Source organism: Myodes glareolus, chromosome 2 (assembly GCF_982192425.1).
Source record: "Myodes glareolus chromosome 2, mMyoGla1.1, whole genome shotgun sequence".
In the NCBI taxonomy this organism is placed as follows: domain Eukaryota; kingdom Metazoa; phylum Chordata; class Mammalia; order Rodentia; family Cricetidae; genus Myodes; species Myodes glareolus.
This window is the reverse complement of record NC_142027.1, coordinates 128,080,809-128,100,518: the sequence shown is the minus strand read 5'-3', so window position 1 is coordinate 128,100,518 and position 19,710 is coordinate 128,080,809.

The following is a 19,710-nucleotide window of genomic DNA, read 5'->3' as shown; positions in this document are numbered from 1 at the left end:
GAAGCAACACTCCATTCACTTCGCACAGTTAATCTAAGTGTTGGAACAGACTGGTTTCCTTTCAGAGAAACGCACGTGACTTTCTTGTGAATGCTTATAACTAGCTTAAGGCACTTTGAAAGGAAAGTGATTTTCTCTGAAACTACAGCATTTAGAAAGTGAAGGAACACTCCATTCACTTCGCACAGTGAATTGAAGAGTTGGAACAGACTGCTTCTCTTTCAGAGAAACGCATGTGAATTTCTTGTGAATGCTTGTGAACAGCTTAAGGCACTTTCAAAAGAATGTGATTTTCTCTGAAACTACAGCATTGAGAAAGTAAAGCAACACTCCATTCACTTCACACAGTGAATTGAAGTATTGGAACAGACTGCTTCTCTTTCAGAGAAAGGCATGTTCGTTCCTTGTGAATGCTTGTGAGTAGCTTAAGGCACTTTCCAAGACAGTGATTTTCTCTGAAACTACGGCATTTAGAAAGTGAAGTAACACTCCATTCACTTCGCACAGTGAATTGAAGCGTTGGAACAAACAACTTTTCTTTCAGAGAAACGCATATGAGTTTCTTGTGAATGCTTATAATTAGCTTAAGGCTCTTTCAAAGGAAAGTGATTTTCTCTGAAACTACAGCATTTAGAAAGTGAAGCAACACTCCATTCACTTCGCACAGTGAATTGAAGTGTTGGAACACACTGCTTCACTTTCAGAGAAATGCATGTGAGTTTATTGTTAATGCTTGTAAGTAGCTTAAGGAACTTTCAAAAGAAAGTGATTTTCTCAGAAATTACAGCATTTAGAAAGTGAAGCAACATTCCATTCACTTCGAACAGTGAATTGAAGTGTTGGAACAGACTCCTTCTCTTTCAGAGAAACGCATGTGAGTTACTTGTGAATGTTTATAAATAGCTTAAGGCACCTTCAAAAGAAAGTGATTTTCTCTAAAACTACAGCATTGAGAAACTGAAGCAACCCTCCATTCACTTCGCACAGTGAATTGAAGTGGTGGAACAGAAAATTTCTCTTTCAGAGAAACGCATGTAAGTTTTTTGTGAATGCTTATAAGTGGCTTAAGGCATTTTCATAGGAAAGTGATTTTCTCTGAAACTACAGCATTTAGAAAGTGAAGCAACACTCCATTCACTTCGCACAGTGAATTGAAGTGGTGGAACACACTGCTTCTCTTTCAGAGAAATGCATTTGAGTTTTTTGTGAATGTTCATAAATAGCTTAAGGCACATACAAAAGAAAGTGATTTTCTCTAAAGTTACAGCATTGAGAAACTGAAGCAACCCTCCATTCACTTCGCACAGTGTACTGAAGTGGTGGAACAGAAAATTTCTCTTTCAGAGAAACGCATGTAAGTTTTTTGTGAATGCTTATAAGTGGCTTAAGGCATTTTCATAGGAAAGTGATTTTCTCTGAAACTACAGCATTTAGAAAGTGACGCAACACTCCATTCACTTCGCACAGTGAACTGAAGTATTGGAACAGATTGCTTCTCTTTCAGAGAAACGCATTTGATTTTCTTGTGAATACTCATAAGTAGCTTAAGGCACTTTCAAAGGAAAGTAATTTTCTCTGAAACTACAGCATTTAGAAAGTGAAGCAACACTCCATTCACTTCGCACAGTGAATTGAAGTGTTGGAACACACTGCTTCACTTTCAGAGAAATGCATGTGAGTTTATTGTTAATGCTTGTAAGTAGCTTAAGGAACTTTCAAAAGAAAGTGATTTTCTCAGAAATTACAGCATTTAGAAAGTGAAGCAACATTCCATTCACTTCGAACAGTGAATTGAAGTGTTGGAACAGACTCCTTCTCTTTCAGAGAAACGCATGTGAGTTACTTGTGAATGTTTATAAATAGCTTAAGGCACCTTCAAAAGAAAGTGATTTTCTCTAAAACTACAGCATTGAGAAACTGAAGCAACCCTCCATTCACTTCGCACAGTGAATTGCAGTGGTGGAACAGAAAATTTCTCTTTCAGAGAAACGCATGTAAGTTTTTTGTGAATGCTTATAAGTGGCTTAAGGCACTTTCATAGGAAAGTGATTTTCTCTGAAACTACAGCATTTAGAAAGTGAAGCAACACTCCATTCACTTCGCACAGTGAATTGAAGTGTTGTAACAGACTGCTTCCCTTTCAGAAAAAGGCATGTGAGTTCCTTGTGAATGCCTGAGAGTAGCTTAAGGCACTTTCAAAAGAAAGTGATTTTCTCTGAAACTACAGCATTTAGAAAGTGACGCAACACTCCATTCACTTCGCACAGTGAACTGAAGTATTGGAACAGATTGCTTCTCTTTCAGAGAAACGCATTTGATTTTCTTGTGAATACTCATAAGTAGCTTAAGGCACTTTCAAAGGAAAGTGATTTTCTCTGAAACTACAGCATTTAGAAAGTGAAGCAACACTCCATTCACTTCGCACAGTGAATTGAAGTGTTGGAACATACTGCTTCTCTTTCAGAGAAATGCATGTGAGTTCCTTTTGAATGCTTATAAGTAGCTTTAGGCACTTTCATAGGAAAGTGATTTTCTCTGAAACGACAGCATTTAGAAAGTGAAGCAACACTCCATTCACTTCGCACAGTTAATCTAAGTGTTGGAACAGACTGGTTTCCTTTCAGAGAAACGCACGTGACTTTCTTGTGAATGCTTATAACTAGCTTAAGGCACTTTGAAAGGAAAGTGATTTTCTCTGAAACTACAGCATTTAGAAAGTGAAGCAACACTCCATTCACTTCGCACAGTGAATTGAAGTGTTGTAACAGACTGCTTCCCTTTCAGATAAAGGCATGTGCGTTCCTTGTGCATGCCTGAGAGTAGCTTAAGGCACTTTCAAAAGAAAGTGATTTTCTCTGAAGCTACAGCATTTAGAAAGTGACGCAACACTCCATTCACTTCGCACAGTGAACTGAAGTATTGGAACAGATTGCTTCTCTTTCAGAGAAACGCATTTGATTTTCTTGTGAATACTCATAAGTAGCTTAAGGCACTTTCAAAGGAAAGTGATTTTCTCTGAAACTACAGCATTTAGAAAGTGAAGCAACACTCCATTCACTTCGCACAGGGAATTGAAGTGTTGGAACATACTGCTTCTCTTTCAGAGAAATGCATGTGAGTTCCTTGTGAATGCTTATAAGTAGCTTTAGGCACTTTCATAGGAAAGTGATTTTCTCTGAAACGACAGCATTTAGAAAGTGAAGCAACACTCCATTCACTTCGCACAGTTAATCTAAGTGTTGGAACAGACTGGTTTCCTTTCAGAGAAACGCACGTGACTTTCTTGTGAATGCTTATAACTAGCTTAAGGCACTTTGAAAGGAAAGTGATTTTCTCTGAAACTACAGCATTTAGAAAGTGAAGGAACACTCCATTCACTTCGCACAGTGAATTGAAGAGTTGGAACAGACTGCTTCTCTTTCAGAGAAACGCATGTGAATTTCTTGTGAATGCTTGTGAACAGCTTAAGGCACTTTCAAAAGAATGTGATTTTCTCTGAAACTACAGCATTGAGAAAGTAAAGCAACACTCCATTCACTTCACACAGTGAATTGAAGTATTGGAACAGACTGCTTCTCTTTCAGAGAAAGGCATGTTCGTTCCTTGTGAATGCTTGTGAGTAGCTTAAGGCACTTTCCAAGAAAGTGATTTTCTCTGAAACTACGGCATTTAGAAAGTGAAGCAACACTCCATTCACTTCGCACAGTGAATTGAAGCGTTGGAACAAACAACTTTTCTTTCAGAGAAACGCATATGAGTTTCTTGTGAATGCTTATAATTAGCTTAAGGCTCTTTCAAAGGAAAGTGATTTTCTCTGAAACTACAGCATTTAGAAAGTGAAGCAACACTCCATTCACTTCGCACAGTGAATTGAAGTGTTGGAACACACTGCTTCACTTTCAGAGAAATGCATGTGAGTTTATTGTTAATGCTTGTAAGTAGCTTAAGGAACTTTCAAAAGAAAGTGATTTTCTCAGAAATTACAGCATTTAGAAAGTGAAGCAACATTCCATTCACTTCGAACAGTGAATTGAAGTGTTGGAACAGACTCCTTCTCTTTCAGAGAAACGCATGTGAGTTACTTGTGAATGTTTATAAATAGCTTAAGGCACCTTCAAAAGAAAGTGATTTTCTCTAAAACTACAGCATTGAGAAAATGAAGCAACCCTCCATTCACTTCGCACAGTGAATTGAAGTGGTGGAACAGAAAATTTCTCTTTCAGAGAAACGCATGTAAGTTTTTTGTGAATGCTTATAAGTGGCTTAAGGCATTTTCATAGGAAAGTGATTTTCTCTGAAACTACAGCATTTAGAAAGTGAAGCAACACTCCATTCACTTCGCACAGTGAATTGAAGTGGTGGAACACACTGCTTCTCTTTCAGAGAAATGCATTTGAGTTTTTTGTGAATGTTCATAAATAGCTTAAGGCACATACAAAAGAAAGTGATTTTCTCTAAAGTTACTCATTGAGAAACTGAAGCAACCCTCCATTCACTTCGCACAGTGTACTGAAGTGGTGGAACAGAAAATTTCTCTTTCAGAGAAACGCATGTAAGTTTTTTGTGAATGCTTATAAGTGGCTTAAGGCATTTTCATAGGAAAGTGATTTTCTCTGAAACTACAGCATTTAGAAAGTGACGCAACACTCCATTCACTTCGCACAGTGAACTGAAGTATTGGAACAGATTGCTTCTCTTTCAGAGAAACGCATTTGATTTTCTTGTGAATACTCATAAGTAGCTTAAGGCACTTTCAAAGGAAAGTAATTTTCTCTGAAACTACAGCATTTAGAAAGTGAAGCAACACTCCATTCACTTCGCACAGTGAATTGAAGTGTTGGAACACACTGCTTCACTTTCAGAGAAATGCATGTGAGTTTATTGTTAATGCTTGTAAGTAGCTTAAGGAACTTTCAAAAGAAAGTGATTTTCTCAGAAATTACAGCATTTAGAAAGTGAAGCAACATTCCATTCACTTCGAACAGTGAATTGAAGTGTTGGAACAGACTCCTTCTCTTTCAGAGAAACGCATGTGAGTTACTTGTGAATGTTTATAAATAGCTTAAGGCACCTTCAAAAGAAAGTGATTTTCTCTAAAACTACAGCATTGAGAAACTGAAGCAACCCTCCATTCACTTCGCACAGTGAATTGCAGTGGTGGAACAGAAAATTTCTCTTTCAGAGAAACGCATGTAAGTTTTTTGTGAATGCTTATAAGTGGCTTAAGGCACTTTCATAGGAAAGTGATTTTCTCTGAAACTACAGCATTTAGAAAGTGAAGCAACACTCCATTCACTTCGCACAGTGAATTGAAGTGTTGTAACAGACTGCTTCCCTTTCAGAAAAAGGCATGTGCGTTCCTTGTGAATGCCTGAGAGTAGCTTAAGGCACTTTCAAAAGAAACTGATTTTCTCTGAAACTACAGCATTTAGAAAGTGACGCAACACTCCATTCACTTCGCACAGTGAACTGAAGTATTGGAACAGATTGCTTCTCTTTCAGAGAAACGCATTTGATTTTCTTGTGAATACTCATAAGTAGCTTAAGGCACTTTCAAAGGAAAGTGATTTTCTCTGAAACTACAGCATTTAGAAAGTGAAGCAACACTCCATTCACTTCGCACAGTGAATTGAAGTGTTGGAACATACTGCTTCTCTTTCAGAGAAATGCATGTGAGTTCCTTTTGAATGCTTATAAGTAGCTTTAGGCACTTTCATAGGAAAGTGATTTTCTCTGAAACGACAGCATTTAGAAAGTGAAGCAACACTCCATTCACTTCGCACAGTTAATCTAAGTGTTGGAACAGACTGGTTTCCTTTCAGAGAAACGCACGTGACTTTCTTGTGAATGCTTATAACTAGCTAAGGCACTTTGAAAGGAAAGTGATTTTCTCTGAAACTACAGCATTTAGAAAGTGACGCAACACTCCATTCACTTCGCACAGTGAACTGAAGTATTGGAACAGATTGCTTCTCTTTCAGAGAAACGCATTTGATTTTCTTGTGAATACTCATAAGTAGCTTAAGGCACTTTCAAAGGAAAGTGATTTTCTCTGAAACTACAGCATTTAGAAAGTGAAGCAACACTCCATTCACTTCGCACAGTGAATTGAAGTGTTGGAACATACTGCTTCTCTTTCAGAGAAATGCATGTGAGTTCCTTGTGAATGCTTATAAGTAGCTTTAGGCACTTTCATAGGAAAGTGATTTTCTCTGAAACGACAGCATTTAGAAAGTGCAGCAACACTCCATTCACTTCGCACAGTTAATCTAAGTGTTGGAACAGACTGGTTTCCTTTCAGAGAAACGCACGTGACTTTCTTGTGAATGCTTATAACTAGCTTAAGGCACTTTGAAAGGAAAGTGATTTTCTCTGAAACTACAGCATTTAGAAAGTGAAGGAACACTCCATTCACTTCGCACAGTGAATTGAAGAGTTGGAACAGACTGCTTCTCTTTCAGAGAAACGCATGTGAATTTCTTGTGAATGCTTGTGAACAGCTTAAGGCACTTTCAAAAGAATGTGATTTTCTCTGAAACTACAGCATTGAGAAAGTAAAGCAACACTCCATTCACTTCACACAGTGAATTGAAGTATTGGAACAGACTGCTTCTCTTTCAGAGAAAGGCATGTTCGTTCCTTGTGAATGCTTGTGAGTAGCTTAAGGCACTTTCCAAGAAAGTGATTTTCTCTGAAACTACGGCATTTAGAAAGTGAAGCAACACTCCATTCACTTCGCACAGTGAATTGAAGCGTTGGAACAAACAACTTTTCTTTCAGAGAAACGCATATGAGTTTCTTGTGAATGCTTATAATTAGCTTAAGGCTCTTTCAAAGGAAAGTGATTTTCTCTGAAACTACAGCATTTAGAAAGTGAAGCAACACTCCATTCACTTCGCACAGTGAATTGAAGTGTTGGAACACACTGCTTCACTTTCAGAGAAATGCATGTGAGTTTATTGTTAATGCTTGTAAGTAGCTTAAGGAACTTTCAAAAGAAAGTGATTTTCTCAGAAATTACAGCATTTAGAAAGTGAAGCAACATTCCATTCACTTCGAACAGTGAATTGAAGTGTTGGAACAGACTCCTTCTCTTTCAGAGAAACGCATGTGAGTTACTTGTGAATGTTTATAAATAGCTTAAGGCACCTTCAAAAGAAAGTGATTTTCTCTAAAACTACAGCATTGAGAAACTGAAGCAACCCTCCATTCACTTCGCACAGTGAATTGAAGTGGTGGAACAGAAAATTTCTCTTTCAGAGAAACGAATGTAAGTTTTTTGTGAATGCTTATAAGTGGCTTAAGGCATTTTCATAGGAAAGTGATTTTCTCTGAAACTACAGCATTTAGAAAGTGAAGCAACACTCCATTCACTTCGCACAGTGAATTGAAGTGGTGGAACACACTGCTTCTCTTTCAGAGAAATGCATTTGAGTTTTTTGTGAATGTTCATAAATAGCTTAAGGCACATACAAAAGAAAGTGATTTTCTCTAAAGTTACAGCATTGAGAAACTGAAGCAACCCTCCATTCACTTCGCACAGTGTACTGAAGTGGTGGAACAGAAAATTTCTCTTTCAGAGAAACGCATGTAAGTTTTTTGTGAATGCTTATAAGTGGCTTAAGGCATTTTCATAGGAAAGTGATTTTCTCTGAAACTACAGCATTTAGAAAGTGAAGCAACACTCCATTCACTTCGCACAGTGAATTGAAGTGTTGTAACAGACTGCTTCCCTTTCAGATAAAGGCATGTGCGTTCCTTGTGAATGCCTGAGAGTAGCTTAAGGCACTTTCAAAAGAAAGTGATTTTCTCTGAAACTACAGCATTTAGAAAGTGACGCAACACTCCATTCACTTCGCACAGTGAACTGAAGTATTGGAACAGATTGCTTCTCTTTCAGAGAAACGCATTTGATTTTCTTGTGAATACTCATAAGTAGCTTAAGGCACTTTCAAAGGAAAGTAATTTTCTCTGAAACTACAGCATTTAGAAAGTGAAGCAACACTCCATTCACTTCGCACAGTGAATTGAAGTGTTGGAACACACTGCTTCACTTTCAGAGAAATGCATGTGAGTTTATTGTTAATGCTTGTAAGTAGCTTAAGGAACTTTCAAAAGAAAGTGATTTTCTCAGAAATTACAGCATTTAGAAAGTGAAGCAACATTCCATTCACTTCGAACAGTGAATTGAAGTGTTGGAACAGACTCCTTCTCTTTCAGAGAAACGCATGTGAGTTACTTGTGAATGTTTATAAATAGCTTAAGGCACCTTCAAAAGAAAGTGATTTTCTCTAAAGTTACAGCATTGAGAAACTGAAGCAACCCTCCATTCACTTCGCACAGTGTACTGAAGTGGTGGAACAGAAAATTTCTCTTTCAGAGAAACGCATGTAAGTTTTTTGTGAATGCTTATAAGTGGCTTAAGGCATTTTCATAGGAAAGTGATTTTCTCTGAAACGACAGCATTTAGAAAGTGAAGCAACACTCCATTCACTTCGCACAGTTAATCTAAGTGTTGGAACAGACTGGTTTCCTTTCAGAGAAACGCACGTGACTTTCTTGTGAATGCTTATAACTAGCTTAAGGCACTTTGAAAGGAAAGTGATTTTCTCTGAAACTACAGCATTTAGAAAGTGAAGGAACACTCCATTCACTTCGCACAGTGAATTGAAGAGTTGGAACAGACTGCTTCTCTTTCAGAGAAACGCATATGAATTTCTTGTGAATGCTTGTGAACAGCTTAAGGCACTTTCAAAAGAATGTGATTTTCTCTGAAACTACAGCATTGAGAAAGTAAAGCAACACTCCATTCACTTCACACAGTGAATTGAAGTATTGGAACAGACTGCTTCTCTTTCAGAGAAAGGCATGTTCGTTCCTTGTGAATGCTTGTGAGTAGCTTAAGGCACTTTCCAAGAAAGTGATTTTCTCTGAAACTACGGCATTTAGAAAGTGAAGTAACACTCCATTCACTTCGCACAGTGAATTGAAGCGTTGGAACAAACAACTTTTCTTTCAGAGAAACGCATATGAGTTTCTTGTGAATGCTTATAATTAGCTTAAGGCTCTTTCAAAGGAAAGTGATTTTCTCTGAAACTACAGCATTTAGAAAGTGAAGCAACACTCCATTCACTTCGCACAGTGAATTGAAGTGTTGGAACACACTGCTTCACTTTCAGAGAAATGCATGTGAGTTTATTGTTAATGCTTGTAAGTAGCTTAAGGAACTTTCAAAAGAAAGTGATTTTCTCAGAAATTACAGCATTTAGAAAGTGAAGCAACATTCCATTCACTTCGAACAGTGAATTGAAGTGTTGGAACAGACTCCTTCTCTTTCAGAGAAACGCATGTGAGTTACTTGTAAATGTTTATAAATAGCTTAAGGCACCTTCAAAAGAAAGTGATTTTCTCTAAAACTACAGCATTGAGAAACTGAAGCAACCCTCCATTCACTTCGCACAGTGAATTGAAGTGGTGGAACAGAAAATTTCTCTTTCAGAGAAACGCATGTAAGTTTTTTGTGAATGCTTATAAGTGGCTTAAGGCATTTTCATAGGAAAGTGATTTTCTCTGAAACTACAGCATTTAGAAAGTGAAGCAACACTCCATTCACTTCGCACAGTGAATTGAAGTGGTGGAACACACTGCTTCTCTTTCAGAGAAATGCATTTGAGTTTTTTGTGAATGTTCATAAATAGCTTAAGGCACATACAAAAGAAAGTGATTTTCTCTAAAGTTACAGCATTGAGAAACTGAAGCAACCCTCCATTCACTTCGCACAGTGTACTGAAGTGGTGGAACAGAAAATTTCTCTTTCAGAGAAACGCATGTAAGTTTTTTGTGAATGCTTATAAGTGGCTTAAGGCATTTTCATAGGAAAGTGATTTTCTCTGAAACTACAGCATTTAGAAAGTGAAGCAACACTCCATTCACTTCGCACAGTGAATTGAAGTGGTGGAACACACTGCTTCTCTTTCAGAGAAATGCATTTGAGTTTTTTGTGAATGTTCATAAATAGCTTAAGGCACATACAAAAGAAAGTGATTTTCTCTAAAGTTACAGCATTGAGAAACTGAAGCAACCCTCCATTCACTTCGCACAGTGTACTGAAGTGGTGGAACAGAAAATTTCTCTTTCAGAGAAACGCATGTAAGTTTTTTGTGAATGCTTATAAGTGGCTTAAGGCATTTTCATAGGAAAGTGATTTTCTCTGAAACTACAGCATTTAGAAAGTGACGCAACACTCCATTCACTTCGCACAGTGAACTGAAGTATTGGAACAGATTGCTTCTCTTTCAGAGAAACGCATTTGATTTTCTTGTGAATACTCATAAGTAGCTTAAGGCACTTTCAAAGGAAAGTAATTTTCTCTGAAACTACAGCATTTAGAAAGTGAAGCAACACTCCATTCACTTCGCACAGTGAATTGAAGTGTTGGAACACACTGCTTCACTTTCAGAGAAATGCATGTGAGTTTATTGTTAATGCTTGTAAGTAGCTTAAGGAACTTTCAAAAGAAAGTGATTTTCTCAGAAATTACAGCATTTAGAAAGTGAAGCAACATTCCATTCACTTCGAACAGTGAATTGAAGTGTTGGAACAGACTCCTTCTCTTTCAGAGAAACGCATGTGAGTTACTTGTGAATGTTTATAAATAGCTTAAGGCACCTTCAAAAGAAAGTGATTTTCTCTAAAACTACAGCATTGAGAAACTGAAGCAACCCTCCATTCACTTCGCACAGTGAATTGCAGTGGTGGAACAGAAAATTTCTCTTTCAGAGAAACGCATGTAAGTTTTTTGTGAATGCTTATAAGTGGCTTAAGGCACTTTCATAGGAAAGTGATTTTCTCTGAAACTACAGCATTTAGAAAGTGAAGCAACACTCCATTCACTTCGCACAGTGAATTGAAGTGTTGTAACAGACTGCTTCCCTTTCAGAAAAAGGCATGTGAGTTCCTTGTGAATGCCTGAGAGTAGCTTAAGGCACTTTCAAAAGAAAGTGATTTTCTCTGAAACTACAGCATTTAGAAAGTGACGCAACACTCCATTCACTTCGCACAGTGAACTGAAGTATTGGAACAGATTGCTTCTCTTTCAGAGAAACGCATTTGATTTTCTTGTGAATACTCATAAGTAGCTTAAGGCACTTTCAAAGGAAAGTGATTTTCTCTGAAACTACAGCATTTAGAAAGTGAAGCAACACTCCATTCACTTCGCACAGTGAATTGAAGTGTTGGAACATACTGCTTCTCTTTCAGAGAAATGCATGTGAGTTCCTTGTGAATGCTTATAAGTAGCTTTAGGCACTTTCATAGGAAAGTGATTTTCTCTGAAACGACAGCATTTAGAAAGTGAAGCAACACTCCATTCACTTCGCACAGTTAATCTAAGTGTTGGAACAGACTGGTTTCCTTTCAGAGAAACGCACGTGACTTTCTTGTGAATGCTTATAACTAATTAAGGCACTTTGAAAGGAAAGTGATTTCCTCTGAAACTACAGCATTTAGAAAGTGACGCAACACTCCATTCACTTCGCACAGTGAACTGAAGTATTGGAACAGATTGCTTCTCTTTCAGAGAAACGCATTTGATTTTCTTGTGAATACTCATAAGTAGCTTAAGGCACTTTCAAAGGAAAGTGATTTTCTCTGAAACTACAGCATTTAGAAAGTGAAGCAACACTCCATTCACTTCGCACAGTGAATTGAAGTGTTGGAACATACTGCTTCTCTTTCAGAGAAATGCATGTGAGTTCCTTGTGAATGCTTATAAGTAGCTTTAGGCACTTTCATAGGAAAGTGATTTTCTCTGAAACGACAGCATTTAGAAAGTGAAGCAACACTCCATTCACTTCGCACAGTTAATCTAAGTGTTGGAACAGACTGGTTTCCTTTCAGAGAAACGCACGTGACTTTCTTGTGAATGCTTATAACTAGCTTAAGGCACTTTGAAAGGAAAGTGATTTTCTCTGAAACTACAGCATTTAGAAAGTGAAGGAACACTCCATTCACTTCGCACAGTGAATTGAAGAGTTGGAACAGACTGCTTCTCTTTCAGAGAAACGCATGTGAATTTCTTGTGAATGCTTGTGAACAGCTTAAGGCACTTTCAAAAGAATGTGATTTTCTCTGAAACTACAGCATTGAGAAAGTAAAGCAACACTCCATTCACTTCACACAGTGAATTGAAGTATTGGAACAGACTGCTTCTCTTTCAGAGAAAGGCATGTTCGTTCCTTGTGAATGCTTGTGAGTAGCTTAAGGCACTTTCCAAGAAAGTGATTTTCTCTGAAACTACGGCATTTAGAAAGTGAAGCAACACTCCATTCACTTCGCACAGTGAATTGAAGCGTTGGAACAAACAACTTTTCTTTCAGAGAAACGCATATGAGTTTCTTGTGAATGCTTATAATTAGCTTAAGGCTCTTTCAAAGGAAAGTGATTTTCTCTGAAACTACAGCATTTAGAAAGTGAAGCAACACTCCATTCACTTCGCACAGTGAATTGAAGTGTTGGAACACACTGCTTCATTTTCAGAGAAATGCATGTGAGTTTATTGTTAATGCTTGTAAGTAGCTTAAGGAACTTTCAAAAGAAAGTGATTTTCTCAGAAATTACAGCATTTAGAAAGTGAAGCAACATTCCATTCACTTCGAACAGTGAATTGAAGTGTTGGAACAGACTCCTTCTCTTTCAGAGAAACGCATGTGAGTTACTTGTGAATGTTTATAAATAGCTTAAGGCACCTTCAAAAGAAAGTGATTTTCTCTAAAACTACAGCATTGAGAAACTGAAGCAACCCTCCATTCACTTCGCACAGTGAATTGAAGTGGTGGAACAGAAAATTTCTCTTTCAGAGAAACGCATGTAAGTTTTTTGTGAATGCTTATAAGTGGCTTAAGGCATTTTCATAGGAAAGTGATTTTCTCTGAAACTACAGCATTTAGAAAGTGAAGCAACACTCCATTCACTTCGCACAGTGAATTGAAGTGGTGGAACACACTGCTTCTCTTTCAGAGAAATGCATTTGAGTTTTTTGTGAATGTTCATAAATAGCTTAAGGCACATACAAAAGAAAGTGATTTTCTCTAAAGTTACAGCATTGAGAAACTGAAGCAACCCTCCATTCACTTCGCACAGTGTACTGAAGTGGTGGAACAGAAAATTTCTCTTTCAGAGAAACGCATGTAAGTTTTTTGTGAATGCTTATAAGTGGCTTAAGGCATTTTCATAGGAAAGTGATTTTCTCTGAAACTACAGCATTTAGAAAGTGACGCAACACTCCATTCACTTCGCACAGTGAACTGAAGTATTGGAACAGATTGCTTCTCTTTCAGAGAAACGCATTTGATTTTCTTGTGAATACTCATAAGTAGCTTAAGGCACTTTCAAAGGAAAGTAATTTTCTCTGAAACTACAGCATTTAGAAAGTGAAGCAACACTCCATTCACTTCGCACAGTGAATTGAAGTGTTGGAACACACTGCTTCACTTTCAGAGAAATGCATGTGAGTTTATTGTTAATGCTTGTAAGTAGCTTAAGGAACTTTCAAAAGAAAGTGATTTTCTCAGAAATTACAGCATTTAGAAAGTGAAGCAACATTCCATTCACTTCGAACAGTGAATTGAAGTGTTGGAACAGACTCCTTCTCTTTCAGAGAAACGCATGTGAGTTACTTGTGAATGTTTATAAATAGCTTAAGGCACCTTCAAAAGAAAGTGATTTTCTCTAAAACTACAGCATTGAGAAACTGAAGCAACCCTCCATTCACTTCGCACAGTGAATTGCAGTGGTGGAACAGAAAATTTCTCTTTCAGAGAAACGCATGTAAGTTTTTTGTGAATGCTTATAAGTGGCTTAAGGCACTTTCATAGGAAAGTGATTTTCTCTGAAACTACAGCATTTAGAAAGTGAAGCAACACTCCATTCACTTCGCACAGTGAATTGAAGTGTTGTAACAGACTGCTTCCCTTTCAGAAAAAGGCATGTGAGTTCCTTGTGAATGCCTGAGAGTAGCTTAAGGCACTTTCAAAAGAAAGTGATTTTCTCTGAAACTACAGCATTTAGAAAGTGACGCAACACTCCATTCACTTCGCACAGTGAACTGAAGTATTGGAACAGATTGCTTCTCTTTCAGAGAAACGCATTTGATTTTCTTGTGAATACTCATAAGTAGCTTAAGGCACTTTCAAAGGAAAGTGATTTTCTCTGAAACTACAGCATTTAGAAAGTGAAGCAACACTCCATTCACTTCGCACAGTGAATTGAAGTGTTGGAACATACTGCTTCTCTTTCAGAGAAATGCATGTGAGTTCCTTTTGAATGCTTATAAGTAGCTTTAGGCACTTTCATAGGAAAGTGATTTTCTCTGAAACGACAGCATTTAGAAAGTGAAGCAACACTCCATTCACTTCGCACAGTTAATCTAAGTGTTGGAACAGACTGGTTTCCTTTCAGAGAAACGCACGTGACTTTCTTGTGAATGCTTATAACTAGCTAAGGCACTTTGAAAGGAAAGTGATTTTCTCTGAAACTACAGCATTTAGAAAGTGACGCAACACTCCATTCACTTCGCACAGTGAACTGAAGTATTGGAACAGATTGCTTCTCTTTCAGAGAAACGCATTTGATTTTCTTGTGAATACTCATAAGTAGCTTAAGGCACTTTCAAAGGAAAGTGATTTTCTCTGAAACTACAGCATTTAGAAAGTGAAGCAACACTCCATTCACTTCGCACAGTGAATTGAAGTGTTGGAACATACTGCTTCTCTTTCAGAGAAATGCATGTGAGTTCCTTGTGAATGCTTATAAGTAGCTTTAGGCACTTTCATAGGAAAGTGATTTTCTCTGAAACGACAGCATTTAGAAAGTGAAGCAACACTCCATTCACTTCGCACAGTTAATCTAAGTGTTGGAACAGACTGGTTTCCTTTCAGAGAAACGCACGTGACTTTCTTGTGAATGCTTATAACTAGCTTAAGGCACTTTGAAAGGAAAGTGATTTTCTCTGAAACTACAGCATTTAGAAAGTGAAGGAACACTCCATTCACTTCGCACAGTGAATTGAAGAGTTGGAACAGACTGCTTCTCTTTCAGAGAAACGCATGTGAATTTCTTGTGAATGCTTGTGAACAGCTTAAGGCACTTTCAAAAGAATGTGATTTTCTCTGAAACTACAGCATTGAGAAAGTAAAGCAACACTCCATTCACTTCACACAGTGAATTGAAGTATTGGAACAGACTGCTTCTCTTTCAGAGAAAGGCATGTTCATTCCTTGTGAATGCTTGTGAGTAGCTTAAGGCACTTTCCAAGAAAGTGATTTTCTCTGAAACTACGGCATTTAGAAAGTGAAGCAACACTCCATTCACTTCGCACAGTGAATTGAAGCGTTGGAACAAACAACTTTTCTTTCAGAGAAACGCATATGAGTTTCTTGTGAATGCTTATAATTAGCTTAAGGCTCTTTCAAAGGAAAGTGATTTTCTCTGAAACTACAGCATTTAGAAAGTGAAGCAACACTCCATTCACTTCGCACAGTGAATTGAAGTGTTGGAACACACTGCTTCACTTTCAGAGAAATGCATGTGAGTTTATTGTTAATGCTTGTAAGTAGCTTAAGGAACTTTCAAAAGAAAGTGATTTTCTCAGAAATTACAGCATTTAGAAAGTGAAGCAACATTCCATTCACTTCGAACAGTGAATTGAAGTGTTGGAACAGACTCCTTCTCTTTCAGAGAAACGCATGTGAGTTACTTGTGAATGTTTATAAATAGCTTAAGGCACCTTCAAAAGAAAGTGATTTTCTCTAAAACTACAGCATTGAGAAACTGAAGCAACCCTCCATTCACTTCGCACAGGGAATTGAAGTGGTGGAACAGAAAATTTCTCTTTCAGAGAAACGCATGTAAGTTTTTTGTGAATGCTTATAAGTGGCTTAAGGCATTTTCATAGGAAAGTGATTTTCTCTGAAACTACAGCATTTAGAAAGTGAAGCAACACTCCATTCACTTCGCACAGTGAATTGAAGTGGTGGAACACACTGCTTCTCTTTCAGAGAAATGCATTTGAGTTTTTTGTGAATGTTCATAAATAGCTTAAGGCACATACAAAAGAAAGTGATTTTCTCTAAAGTTACAGCATTGAGAAACTGAAGCAACCCTCCATTCACTTCGCACAGTGAATTGAAGTGGTGGAACAGAATATTTCTCTTTCAGAGAAACGCATGTAAGTTTTTTGTGAATGCTTATAAGTGGCTTAAGGCATTTTCATAGGAAAGTGATTTTCTCTGAAACTACAGCATTTAGAAAGTGAAGCAACACTCCATTCACTTCGCACAGTGAATTGAAGTGGTGGAACACACTGCTTCTCTTTCAGAGAAATGCATTTGAGTTTTTTGTGAATGTTCATAAATAGCTTAAGGCACATACAATAGAAAGTGATTTTCTCTAAAGTTACAGCATTGAGAAACTGAAGCAACCCTCCATTCACTTCGCACAGTGTACTGAAGTGGTGGAACAGAAAATTTCTCTTTCAGAGAAACGCATGTAAGTTTTTTGTGAATGCTTATAAGTGGCTTAAGGCATTTTCATAGGAAAGTGATTTTCTCTGAAACTACAGCATTTAGAAAGTGAAGCAACACTCCATTCACTTCGCACAGTGAATTGAAGTGTTGTAACAGACTGCTTCCCTTTCAGATAAAGGCATGTGCGTTCCTTGTGAATGCCTGAGAGTAGCTTAAGGCACTTTCAAAAGAAAGTGATTTTCTCTGAAACTACAGCATTTAGAAAGTGACGCAACACTCCATTCACTTCGCACAGTGAACTGAAGTATTGGAACAGATTGCTTCTCTTTCAGAGAAACGCATTTGATTTTCTTGTGAATACTCATAAGTAGCTTAAGGCACTTTCAAAGGAAAGTAATTTTCTCTGAAACTACAGCATTTAGAAAGTGAAGCAACACTCCATTCACTTCGCACAGTGAATTGAAGTGTTGGAACACACTGCTTCACTTTCAGAGAAATGCATGTGAGTTTATTGTTAATGCTTGTAAGTAGCTTAAGGAACTTTCAAAAGAAAGTGATTTTCTCAGAAATTACAGCATTTAGAAAGTGAAGCAACATTCCATTCACTTCGAACAGTGAATTGAAGTGTTGGAACAGACTCCTTCTCTTTCAGAGAAACGCATGTGAGTTACTTGTGAATGTTTATAAATAGCTTAAGGCACCTTCAAAAGAAAGTGATTTTCTCTAAAACTACAGCATTGAGAAACTGAAGCAACCCTCCATTCACTTCGCACAGTGAATTGCAGTGGTGGAACAGAAAATTTCTCTTTCAGAGAAACGCATGTAAGTTTTTTGTGAATGCTTATAAGTGGCTTAAGGCACTTTCATAGGAAAGTGATTTTCTCTGAAACGACAGCATTTAGAAAGTGAAGCAACACTCCATTCACTTCGCACAGTGAATTGAAGTGTTGTAACAGACTGCTTCCCTTTCAGATAAAGGCATGTGCGTTCCTTGTGAATGCCTGAGAGTAGCTTAAGGCACTTTCAAAAGAAAGTGATTTTCTCTGAAACTACAGCATTTAGAAAGTGACGCAACACTCCATTCACTTCGCACAGTGAACTGAAGTATTGGAACAGATTGCTTCTCTTTCAGAGAAACGCATTTGATTTTCTTGTGAATACTCATAAGTAGCTTAAGGCACTTTCAAAGGAAAGTGATTTTCTCTGAAACTACAGCATTTAGAAAGTGAAGCAACACTCCATTCACTTCGCACAGTGAATTGAAGTGTTGGAACATACTGCTTCTCTTTCAGAGAAATGCATGTGAGTTCCTTTTGAATGCTTATAAGTAGCTTTAGGCACTTTCATAGGAAAGTGATTTTCTCTGAAACGACAGCATTTAGAAAGTGAAGCAACACTCCATTCACTTCGCACAGTTAATCTAAGTGTTGGAACAGACTGGTTTCCTTTCAGAGAAACGCACGTGACTTTCTTGTGAATGCTTATAACTAGCTAAGGCACTTTGAAAGGAAAGTGATTTTCTCTGAAACTACAGCATTTAGAAAGTGAAGCAACACTCCATTCACTTCGCACAGTGAACTGAAGTATTGGAACAGATTGCTTCTCTTTCAGAGAAACGCATTTGATTTTCTTGTGAATACTCATAAGTAGCTTAAGGCACTTTCAAAGGAAAGTGATTTTCTCTGAAACTACAGCATTTAGAAAGTGAAGCAACACTCCATTCACTTCGCACAGTGAATTGAAGTGTTGGAACATACTGCTTCTCTTTCAGAGAAATGCATGTGAGTTCCTTGTGAATGCTTATAAGTAGCTTTAGGCACTTTCATAGGAAAGTGATTTTCTCTGAAACGACAGCATTTAGAAAGTGAAGCAACACTCCATTCACTTCGCACAGTTAATCTAAGTGTTGGAACAGACTGGTTTCCTTTCAGAGAAACGCACGTGACTTTCTTGTGAATGCTTATAACTAGCTTAAGGCACTTTGAAAGGAAAGTGATTTTCTCTGAAACTACAGCATTTAGAAAGTGAAGGAACACTCCATTCACTTCGCACAGTGAATTGAAGAGTTGGAACAGACTGCTTCTCTTTCAGAGAAACGCATGTGAATTTCTTGTGAATGCTTGTGAACAGCTTAAGGCACTTTCAAAAGAATGTGATTTTCTCTGAAACTACAGCATTGAGAAAGTAAAGCAACACTCCATTCACTTCACACAGTGAATTGAAGTATTGGAACAGACTGCTTCTCTTTCAGAGAAAGGCATGTTCGTTCCTTGTGAATGCTTGTGAGTAGCTTAAGGCACTTTCCAAGAAAGTGATTTTCTCTGAAACTACGGCATTTAGAAAGTGAAGCAACACTCCATTCACTTCGCACAGTGAATTGAAGCGTTGGAACAAACAACTTTTCTTTCAGAGAAACGCATATGAGTTTCTTGTGAATGCTTATAATTAGCTTAAGGCTCTTTCAAAGGAAAGTGATTTTCTCTGAAACTACAGCATTTAGAAAGTGAAGCAACACTCCATTCACTTCGCACAGTGAATTGAAGTGTTGGAACACACTGCTTCACTTTCAGAGAAATGCATGTGAGTTTATTGTTAATGCTTGTAAGTAGCTTAAGGAACTTTCAAAAGAAAGTGATTTTCTCAGAAATTACAGCATTTAGAAAGTGAAGCAACATTCCATTCACTTCGAACAGTGAATTGAAGTGTTGGAACAGACTCCTTCTCTTTCAGAGAAACGCATGTGAGTTACTTGTGAATGTTTATAAATAGCTTAAGGCACCTTCAAAAGAAAGTGATTTTCTCTAAAACTACAGCATTGAGAAACTGAAGCAACCCTCCATTCACTTCGCACAGTGAATTGAAGTGGTGGAACAGAAAATTTCTCTTTCAGAGAAACGCATGTAAGTTTTTTGTGAATGCTTATAAGTGGCTTAAGGCATTTTCATAGGAAAGTGATTTTCTCTGAAACTACAGCATTTAGAAAGTGAAGCAACACTCCATTCACTTCGCACAGTGAATTGAAGTGTTGTAACAGACTGCTTCCCTTTCAGATAAAGGCATGTGCGTTCCTTGTGAATGCCTGAGAGTAGCTTAAGGCACTTTCAAAAGAAAGTGATTTTCTCTGAAACTACAGCATTTAGAAAGTGACGCAACACTCCATTCACTTCGCACAGTGAACTGAAGTATT